The following is an 11,971-nucleotide window of genomic DNA, read 5'->3' as shown; positions in this document are numbered from 1 at the left end:
GAAGGTGTTTTTTCGGACCTTCGGCTTAAGGCCTTCGTTCATATCACAGTCTGAATTCGTTGTTATAACAAATTAATACTGCGAGGGGCTACTGTTGGGGGCCTTCATCTTCCGAAGGTCCTCAAAAACATGATTTAACAATGTTTTTCAAGTGTAGTATATGTACAGGAACCTTCGGACTCGGAATAAAGTTGTACACAACATGAAAAGCATGGTCGAGATGAAGGTTGATGCAGCTCCGAAGCTACGTGCAGGGGAGCTTCGGCTCAGCGGCAGAAAAAGGAACCGACTTAAAGGGGAAAAGGCTATCTAGTCCTCGGTGGATTGTCCTTAAGTCAATAGTAAACATAAAGGGCATGAATGTAATTTTACACAGGTTGCGCCCTGTGCCTATAAATAGATGTTGTTCACGCTGACTTGTAATCACTCGTGTGTCACGCTTGGACTTTGGCCTTCTGTCAAGCCAAAGGTACAAATGTAATTCAATATTGTTTCTATTTATCCATAATAATAAAATAAAGATATATTAATAATGGCATATGATTATTTATGTTGTCTCTTATATTTCATATGCTTCTTCTCTCATTAACATAAACTGCAATGAAGGTATGTCCTTCATGACCTTCGTCTGAAGATCATTATATCCTAAGGAAAATAATGCTTCGAAGGACGAAGGATATTAACCTTTAACATTTTGTGTTGCCTTGTTCTTAACTCATAGCATTTGAGAACAAGTCCCCAACAAACACAAACCAAGAAAGAAATTCAGTTGGGGACATAAACAAATTAGGAGCAAGATATGAGAGTGTGCTGCCATGGCGCACCGAACACTGTCCGGTGCACCAGGCCCGTGCGCAAGCGAACAAACCACTCTCAGGAATTCTCTGGGCGCACTCCGTTATAATTCATCAGATTGTCCGGTGTGCACCGGATATGTCCGGTGAACCAGCGGAACAACGGTCGACTACAAAAGTGCACAGTGATGAACAGTGCGAGGCAGAAGTCAGAGCAGTGAAGTAAGAGGTCACCAGACACGTCCGGTGTGGCACCGGACTGTCCGGTGCAACTACAGGACAAGGGTTCCAACGGTCAACTCGCTCCAAACCCCAATGGGCGTGCTGACGTGGCGCACATCGGACAGTGAACAGTGCATGTCCGGTGCGCCACCGGACTGTCCTGTGTGCCCATCACCAGCAAAAACTGCCAACGGCTAGTAAGTGGTTGGAGGCTATAAATACCCCCCAACCACCTCCTTCAATGGCATACAAGTTTTCTGAACTCCATATTCATTGCAAGAGCAAAGCCAAACACTCCAAGACACATTCAAAGAATTCAATCCACTCCAAGCTCCCAAAATCAACTCTAGTGCTTAGAGACTTGTGAGAGGATTATTTGTATTCTCTTGTTGCTCTTATTGCTTGGATTGCCTTCTCTTTTCCCATTCTTATTCTCTAAGTGCTTTGTAAATCTAGCTAGAGACACCTAAGTGTGTGGTGGTCCTTGCGGGGTCTTAGTGACACGATTGATTAAGGAGAAGGCTCATCCGGTCTAAGTGACCATTTGAGACACAGAAATGGTTGAAATAGACCCGGCCTTTGTGGCCTCCTCAACGGGGACTAGGTTCTTTGGAACCGAACCTCGGTAAAACAAATCACCGTGTTCACTTGCTTTGATCTTCGCTTGATTTGTTTGTCCTCTTTCCTCTCTCTAAAGTTTCCTTGCTAATATTGATTGAGTTTGCTCCCAAACGCCATCCGCATTATTTGAGCAACTCATAGCAAGAGAAACAATCTTCCGCACTCGAATTTAATTCTAACGCTAACCTCGGCCTTAATGTGTGTTTAAGTTTATAAATTTCAGGTTTTGCCTATTCACCCCCCCTCGTGCTCTAGGCAATTTTCAATTGGTATCGGAGTCAGTGCTTCATTAAGAGTCTAACAAACTCGAAGTGATGTCTAGAGATCACTGAAAGTCACCTAGAGGGGGGTGAATAGGCAAATCTGAAATTTATAAGGTTTAAGCACAACTACAAGCTGGGGTTAGCGTTAGAAATATAATCGAGTCCAAAAAAAGAGTGCGAAAAACAAATCACGAGCAAATAGCGAGAGTGACACGATGATTTGTTTTACTAAGGTTCGGTTCTTGCAAACCTACTCCCCGTTGAGGTGGTCACAAAGATCGGGTCTCTTTCAACCCTTTCCCTCTCTCAAACGGTCACTTAGACCGAGTGAGCTTCTCTTCTCAATCAATTGGGACACTTAGTCCCCACAAGGACCACCACACAATTGGTGTCTCTTGCTTTGATTACAAAGAACTTGGGAACAAGAATAGAGGAAGAAGAAAAGCGATCCAAGCGCAAGAGCTCAAAAGAACACAGCAAAACTCTCTCTTCTAGTCACTAATTGCTTTGAGTGGAATTGGGACATGGAGAGATTTTGATTCACTCTAATTGTGTCTTGTATTGAATGCACTAGCTCTTGTATTGAATGAGTTGGCTGAAAACTTGAATGCCTTGAAGTGTGGTGGTTGGGGGGTATTTATAGCCCCAACCACCAAAGTGGCCGTTGGGGAAGTCTGCTGTCGACGGGCGCACCGGACAATCTAGTGCGCCACCGGACACTGTCCGGTGCGCCAGCCACGTCACCCAACCGTTAGGGTTCGACCGTTGGAGCTCTGACATGTGGGGCCATCGGACAGTCACTGTTCACTGTCTGGTGCGCCATCTGCGCCTGCTCTGACTTCTGTGCGCGCAGTCCGCGCACTGTAGCTCACGGTTCACCTTTTGCAGACGACCGTTGGCGCTGTAGCCGTTACTCCTTTTGGCACACCGGACAATCCGGTGCTACACCGGACAATCCAGTGAATTATAGCGGAGAGGCAATCCCAGAAACCCAAAGGTGGCAAGTTCGGAGTTGATCTCTGTAACACCCTGATTTTGGGAGTATAAAATTTCTTTCCTAATATCCACCAAATTCAGGTGTTACCCTCTTCATTCCTTGCTTTTATTTTTTTTCTTCTAAATAATGGAGAGTTATTTTATTATATATATGTGTAAGCCTAGTGAAGTGAGCCCTAGGGATGCTTGGATTGTTGCATTTATACCGTTGCATAGCGTTTTCAAGTGCAAAAGATGTTTGAAACATGTTAGCGTACCTCGTAGAAGTCTCAGTGATTTTCTACATTCGTATAATAAATTCTTTTTTTAAAAAGGCAAATTTTATTTATTTAGAAATACTTTAAAATATTTTATAAGCTCTAAATACTTTACTTGAGTTTATTAAACTCGAAAGCATGTATGGGAATTTTTTTAGACTCTTCTAAACATTTTTATGCATTAAAACTATTTTGTATTACTTATAAATAATTAATCTGTGCTTCGCTTCATACAATTACTCCATCCACCTCCGGTCCTCGAGCAACGGTTTCCTAATCGCTTTGTATAATTTCCCTCCCGTTGTCTCGAGAGAGTTTCTAGAGTGCTCCATATTTCTCCTCCCTTTTCCTCCGTATGTCAGTTACCGAGACGATGTTTTCATCTCTGTAGCAACCGAGAAGGAAGAGTTGGAGCCGTCCCTGCTGTTGCTGCGCCTCGCTCTATCCTCAACCGCACCACCTCGACTATCTTCTTCATCTCTGGTGAGTTTTTTTATCCTCCATTCTCTGTTTGAGTTCTTCCTTCACCCGAGTCCGTAGATATCTCCTCCCAGCGCCATGGTCGAACAGCTGCTGTGCTCCCCGTCGAGCTCTACTCTCGCCTCGATGCCCCCTGCGCCCAGCCTGACGACGCCTCAGCCTCTTTCCCTGCGGCATGGCCTTCGTCCGGCCCCTGCTCAAGCCCTCGACCACCCCTCCGTACGGCCGTCCGGCCATGGCCGAAGCTAGCCCATCCCTACGTGACCTGGGCGAGTTCGCCCCCTGCAGGACAGCCGCTCACCTCCCGTGCCTCGGCAAGCTCCCCTGCAGCCTGGGCGCGGCCGAGCCGCCCCTGTCCCTGCGCCCCGATGAGTTCCCCAGCGCGGCGGCCCGTAGCCGGCCAGGCCGTGTGATCTGTCCGGCGAGCCACCATTGCCCGATGAAGCCAGTCCCTATCCTCTGCTTGCCCAGCCGTGCCGGTCTCCTCACGAGTGCACCCTGCCCCAGCCACGCTGCTCCTCTGCATGCCATGCCGACTTCAGTTGTGCTTCCGCCCAGCTTGCAGCCTCGCCGTCGCGTTACTCCAGCGAGCCCCACCAGTGCCACCACTCTGCACCTTGGCTGCCGGCAAACCATTCACTGCAACCGTTCCGCCATGGCCTGTGATCCTTTTTTTTCTTTTGTTGTGGTCATTCGTGCGTGGGCAGAAGAACTGAAGAAGAAACTGTCTCCCCCTCCCACTCGCAATCTGCATGTAGACATGCAGCAAAAGCTAGGAACGACCACTAGTAGGACCCACATGCATGCCATAATACCCTCCCGTCCCTTGACTGCATGTACATGCGACCAGAGAAACGTTTGTCCCCCACTCACATAGCCTTCTGATATTTTTGTTTGCTTCCAGGATTTTTTTATGGTTGTTCTTCATGTAGTATTTTATGCGGCAAGCCTTTGGTCAATCAGATTTTGCCGAACCGTAGCAGACCCTTTTTGCATAAGATCCCTCCGACAGTTCTTTAAAACTAATATACTATTTCTTGAGTTGTACGTAAATCATTTGATAGCACTCGAAGTATACATTTAATTACGCATAGGCTCAAGAATTATTAAGTACACGTTATATTTTGCGTTATGAATCCGTTTTGTACCATTCACGTTTTCGTTAACTTCAGAACAACATCGCCTATGTGTTAGAAATATTACATTGTCGTGACACATGTTTTAACTAATTAATTATTTGCCTGCTCGACGGTTATCAAAGTCACAATTTAATTAGAACTAATTTATAGATTTAATTTGTGCTTCTATAAATATACGTTAACATGATTCATACTAACTCAAATATTTCAAAATAATACTCAGTATAAACACGACATCCATTTGGTAGTTATTGCGTGTCGCACGAGCTGTTTCGCATATTGTCGCGTGCTGATTCGCGTGTAGTTCACGTGATGTCGCGTGTGCTGCTTCACGCGCGTCGTCTGAGCGCTAAGTCATGTTTGTCCGCGCGTCGTTCGCGCATTGTTCGCACGTGCCGTCCTCGTGCTGTTTCGCGCGTTGTCGCACGCCGTCACATGTCGTTCACGTGTCTCGCGCGCGCAATGCCGTACGTCGTTAGCACGTATCACGCGCTGTTCGTGCTCGATATTAAACTGCTCGTTTATAATCGATCATATCAGTTAATTAACTATTTGTTTCATTGTCCTTTATTAAAATGGCGAGTTAGTCAGAACTAAGTAGTAGTTTTAATTTACATTTTATAGATGTCAATTAATATGACTATGTCGAATTAAATGTTATAGTTAATATTTATTTAGTTTAAACGTGATATCTTCTCGACCGTAGCTTCGACCATCGCGTTCCTTATCCCTGCGTAACCGTAGAAGTGCTCTCTTATTTTTATAATGCTTACTTTGATATTTTATCTTGTATGGTGTAATGTTCTTATGCAAGTATATGTTTGCTTGTGTCTGTTTGTATTCGTTGCGCGTCGCAAATAGATCGTGAGCCGTTTCCGAGCTTTGAGAAATCGACAGTCAAGCTTCGGCGACCAAGAGATTGAACTCTTCGAGTTCTACGAGAATGAAGACCCTGAGCATTTGTTTGGTGAAGGCAAGTGTCCTCTGACCCATTGTGTCCCATTTACTTTATAATACACTGTCCCGCATACTATGAACAACCTAAGGATTTACTAGCTTTCTATTTACCTTGTCCTTGATTTACCTTTTGGGTTACTATGGTTAGCTACCTGCTAGCGCTTTACTTTAATCAATGAACATGATGAGATACAATGATGATACTATGATTTTATTCTGGATATGATGATATACTGGTGGCATTTAGGGGACTCGGGCTGTTTCCCGAGTACCTCTCCGTAAGGACCTGTTCGTTGAGAGACCACCCGGGATAACAGTGCAACCATGAGGGTGAAATGTGATGCCCTTAGCTAATTAATTAGAGGAACTAGAGGTGTAGTTGCTTCGCCGTCGTGCCGTCAATGGGTCCAGGCACAGTGCTTGCTCTGCCGAGGCTGGGTGCCGAGGTCCTTTCGTTTTGCTTTTGTTAGTCACCCTCCTGCGGGGAGGAGTACTGTGTTTATCAAACTGGAGAAACCTAACGGGCGGCTATGACCTCTAGGGAATCTTTGTAAAAGCTACGTAGTGATACCCTGCCGGACCACCTAGGAAGTGATCAATGGGGAGTCATGATCCCTGGGCAAAACGGGAATCACGGCTCATGGGTAAAGTGTGCGACCTCTGCAGAGGGTAATGAAACTGATATATCAGCCGTGCTCATGGTTATGAGCGGCCTTGGGATCCTCTTTGATTAGAGATACTTGATCAGAGATGATGAGGAGGAGGATGGTTATGATTATGCTTATGGTAATGGTAAGTGGTATTCCTTCCGTTTGGAAAGGGTACACTGGGTTAATAACTTGGGTTAATGTTAAAACCTGGCTCTCTACTAGTAATAATTACCTGACCAACTAAAAGCAACTGCTTGACTCTAACCCCACATAAAGCTAGTCCACTTCAGCCAAACGGGACATTTGCTGAGTACGTTGATGTGTACTCACCCTTGCTTTCACAAAACACCAGGTTGCCTTTGGTGCAATCTATGCTCAGGTAAAGAAGAAAGAAGAAGGCGTCGAGGCGGATCTCCAGGAGTTCCAGGACTTCGACGAGTTCGAGGATTAGGCTAGCGACCACCCCCAGTCAGCTGCCTGTGGTGGGTTTATTTACATTGGCTATGTTTCTATTCTGTGTACTTTGATTATATTATGTAAATGACTCTAGTATTTATATTATTACTTACTCTTTATTGTTATTCGAAGCATTGTGCTATGATGAGTCATTTATGTAATCGCCGTGTACGTGAATTTCTGATCCTGGCACGTACATGGTTCGCATTCGGTTTACCTTCCAAAACCGGGTGTGACAATCTCCCTGGTGCACCGGACACTGTCTGGTGCGCCAGACCAGGGCAGCCTTCGGTTTTCATTGCTCCTTTCATTTGAACCCCTTTTTATAACTTTGTATTGGTTTGCTGTGAACCTTTGGCACCTGTGGAACATATACTCTAGAGCAAACTAGTTAGTCCAATAATTTGTCTTGGGCAATTCAACCACCAAAATCATTTAGGAAAAGGTTTGACCCTATTTCCCTTTCAATCTCCCCCTTTTTGGTGATTGATGCCAACACAAACCAAAGCAAATATATAAGTGCAGTAATTGAACTAGTTTGCAAAAGTTAAGTGCAAAGGTTACTTGGAATTAAACCAATTTATACATTCATAGGATATGCATGGATTGCTTTATTTATTTTAACATTTTGGACCACGCTTGCACCACTTGTTTTGTTTTTGCAAATGTTTTGGAAATTCTTTTTCAAAGTCTTTTGCAAATAGTCAAAGGTATATGAATAAGATTTTGAGAAGCATTTTCAAGATTTGAAATTTTCTCCCCCTGTTTCAAATGCTTTTCCTTTGACTAAACAAAACTCCCCCTCAATGAAATTCTCCTCTTAGTGTTCAAGAGGGTTTTAGATATTAATTTTGAAAGGGGTCATACCAATTTGAAATTATATCAAAAATAAGATACCAATCGAAAAACTTCTTTTAATACAAATTGAAAGGCTACATTTTTTGAAATTGGTGGTGGTGCGGTCCTTTTGCTTTGGGCTAATACTTTCTCCCCCTTTGGCATGAATCACCAAAAATGGATACTTGTGAGTGAAATATAAGCCCTTTTACTTTCTCTCCCCTTTGGCAAACAATGTATGAGTGAAGATTATACCAAATTGGAGAGCGATGCAGAGTGACGGCGAAGGATGAATAATTCAATGGAGTGGAGTGGAAGCCTTGTCTTCGCCGAAGAACTCTATTTCCCTTTCAATCTAGGACTTAGCATGAATTACACTTGAAAACCACATTAGTCATAGCAAATGAAAGAGAGATGATCAAAGGTACATAAATGAGCTATATGTGCAAAACATCAATAAAAATTCCGAGAATCAAGAATATTTAGCTCATGCCTAAGTTTGGTAAAAGTTTTCTCATCTAATGGCTTGGTAAAGATATCGGCTAATTGTTCTTTGGTGCTCACATAGGCTATCTCGATATCTCCCCTTTGTTGGTGATCCCTCAAAAAGTGATACCGAATGGCTATGTGCTTAGTGTGGCTGTACTCAACGGGATTATCTGCCATGCGGATTGCACTCTCATTATCACATAGGAGAGGAACTTTGGTTAATTTGTAACCATAGTCCCTAAGGGTTTGCCTCATCCAAAGCAATTGTGCGCAACAATGGCCTACGGCAATGTACTCGGCTTCGGCGATTGAAAGAGCTACAGAATTTTGTTTCTTTGACGCCCAAGACACCAGGGATCTTCTCAAGAACTGACAAGTCCCTGATGTGCTATTTCTATCAATCTTACACTCTGCCCAATCAGCATTTGAATAACCTATTAAATCAAAGGTGGATCCCTTGGGGTACCAAAGACCAAACTTAGGAGTATAAACTAAATATCTCAAGATTCGTTTTACGACCCTAAGGTGAACTTCCTTAGGATCGGCTTGGAATCTTGCACACATGCATACGAAAAGCATAATATCCGGTCGAGATGCACATAAATAGAGTAGAGATCCTATCATCGATCGGTATACCTTTTGATCTACGGATTTACCTCCCGTGTCGAGGTCGAGATGCCCATTGGTTCCCATGGGTGTCTTGATGGGCTTGGCATCCTTCATCCCAATTTGGTGAGTATGTCTTGAGTGTACTTCGTTTGGCTGATGAAGGTGCCCTCTTGGAGTTGCTTCACTTGAAATCCTAGGAAGTATTTTAACTCCCTCATCATAGACATCTCGAATTTTTGAACCATGATCCTACTAAACTCTTCACATGTAGATTTGTTAGTAGACCCAAATATGATATCATCAACATAAATTTGGCATACAAACAAATCATTTGCAATAGTTTTAGTAAAGAGAGTAGGATCGACTTTTCTGACTTTGAAGCCATTAGCGATAAGAAAATCTCTTAGGCATTCATACCATGCTCTTAGGGCTTGCTTGAGCCCATAAAGCGCCTTAGAGAGTTTATAAACATGGTTTGGGTACTCACTATCTTCAAAGCCGGGAGGTTGCTCAACATAGACTTCTTCCTTGATTGGTCCATTGAGGAAGGCACTTTTCACGTCCATTTGGTAAAGCTTAAAGCCATGGTAAGTAGCATAGGCAAGTAATATACGAATTGACTCAAGCCTAGCTACGGGTGCATAGGTTTCACTGAAATCCAAACCTTTGACTTGTGAATATCCCTTGGCCACAAGTCGGGCTTTGTTACTTATCACCACACCATGCTCATCTTGCTTGTTGCGGAAGACCCATTTGGTTCCTACAACATTTTGGTTAGGACGTGGAACAAGATGACATACCTCATTCCTCGTGAAGTTGTTGAGTTCCTCTTGCATTGCCAACACCCAGTCCGAATCCCTTAATGCGTCTTCCACCCTGTATGGCTCAATAGAAGACACAAAGGAGTAATGTTCACAAAAATGAGCAACACGAGATCGAGTGGTTACCCTCTTTTGAATATCGCCGAGGATAGAGTTCACGGGGTGATCTCGTTGTATTGCTTGGTGAACTCTTGGGTGTGGCGGTCTTGGACCCTTATCATCTTCCTTGTCTTGATTATTAGTATCTCCCCTTTGATCATTGTCCTCCTCTTGAGGTGGCTCCTCTTGATCTTCATTTTCGTCATCTTGAGCTTGATCCTCATCTTGGGTTGGTGGAGATGCTTGCATGGAGGAAGATGGTTGATCTTGTGTATGTGGAGGCTTTTCGGATTTCTTAGGACACACATCCCCAATGGACATGTTCCTTAGCGCGACGCATGGAGCCTCTTCATCATCTAGCTCATCAAGATGAACTTGCTCTACTTGAGAGCCGTTAGTCTCATCAAACATAATGTCACAAGAAACTTCAACTAGTCCAGTGGACTTGTTAAAGACTCTATATGCCCTTGTGTTTGAGTCATAACCAAGTAAAAAGCCTTCTACAGCCTTAGGAGCAAATTTAGATTTTCTACCTCTTTTAACAAGAATAAAGCATTTTCTACCAAAGACTCTAAAATATGAAACATTGGGCTTTTTACCGGTGAGGAGTTCATAAGATGTCTTCTTGAGGATTCGGTGAAGGTAGAGACGGTTGATGGCGTAGCAAGCGGTGTTGATTGCTTCCGCCCAAAACCGGTCCAAAATCTTGTACTCATCAAGCATGGTCCTCGCCATGTCAAGTAGAATTCTATTCTTCCTCTCCACTACACCATTTTGTTGTGGTGTGTAGGGAGAAGAGAACTCATGCTTGATGCCCTCGTCCTCAAGAAAGCCTTCAATTTGAGAGTTCTTAAACTCCGTCCCGTTGCCGCTTCTAATCTTTTTGATCCTTAAGCCAAACTCATTTTGAGCCCATCTCAAGAATCCTTTTAAGGTCTCTTGGGTTTGATATTTTTCCTACAAAAAGAACACCCAAGTGAAGCGAGAATAATCATCCACAATAACTAGACAGTACTTACTCCACCGACGCTTATGTAAGCTATCGGGCCGAATAGGTCCATGTGGAGTAGCTCAAGTGGCCTATCGGTCGTTATGATGTTCTTGTGTGGATGATGAACACCAACTTGCTTCCCTGCTTGACATGCGCTACAAACCCTGTCTTTCTCAAAATGAACATTTGTTAGTCCCAAAATGTGCTCTCCCTTTAGAAGCTTATGAAGATTCGTCATCCCAACGTGGGCTAGTCGGCGATGGCAGAGCCAACCCATGTTAGTCTTAGCAATTAAGCAAGTGTCGAGTTCAGTTCTATTAAAATTGTTGGTCACTTGTTCTCAAATGCTATGAGTCAAGAACAAGGCAACAGAAAATGTTAAATGTTAATATCCTTCGTCCTTCGAAGCATTATTTCTCCAAGGATATAATGATTTTTGGACGAAGGTTATGAAGGACGCACCTTCATCAGCATAAAATATAATAATGAAGAAGGAAACATATGAAACATGAAGATAACATAAACAGTTGTATTGTCGACTTATTTTCATTTTATTATAATGAAAACATAAAAATGATATTAAATCATAAATATACCTTCAGCTCATGAGAAGGTAAAAGTACAAGCGTGACGCAAAAGCCAATGCCAAATCAGCGTGAACAGTACAGGATCACCGTTCATCTATTTATAGGCACGGGACGCAGCCCATGTAAAATTACATTAATGCCCCTCACATTTATCAATAACTCTATGATAATTCTTCGAGGTCCAATCTGGTTTTTCATCTTTAAGTCAGTTTCCTTTTCCGCCGCTATTCCGAAGCTCTTCTACACACAGCTTCGGCTCTGCGCCAACCTTCGTGTTCTTTGTGCTTCTTCGTACCGTGGCTCTGATCCGAGTCCGAAGATACCTGTCAATGTACTTTACTCCAGAAATATTGTTAAATCATGTTTTAGAGGACCTTCGGAAGCCGAAGGCCCCCAACAGTAGCCCCTCGCAATATTAATTTGCTAGAATGATAAATTCAGATTGCGAAATGGACGAAGGCTATGAGCCGAAGGTCCGAAAAAACACCTTCCTTTTTCTAGAATAGCAACAGTCTCTGGCAAATGGGCCCCCCCAGTCTTCGACATAATAGGTTTATAAATACGGGCTCGCCACAATTTATTCGGCACGCTCTCTTGCCATCTGTTTTTCCTGCTCAAATAGTTTTCTGCCTACAAAAATTTGGTTGCCTCCCTAGTTTTAAGCTTCGGAAGCGAGAGGCAAGAATTGCGAAGGAATGTCTGA

The sequence above is a fragment of the Zea mays genome, chromosome 4 (assembly GCF_902167145.1).
Source record: "Zea mays cultivar B73 chromosome 4, Zm-B73-REFERENCE-NAM-5.0, whole genome shotgun sequence".
Classification (NCBI taxonomy): Eukaryota; Viridiplantae; Streptophyta; class Magnoliopsida; order Poales; family Poaceae; genus Zea; species Zea mays.
The sequence above is the reverse complement of the archived record's forward strand: the minus strand, read 5'-3'. Positions refer to the sequence as shown.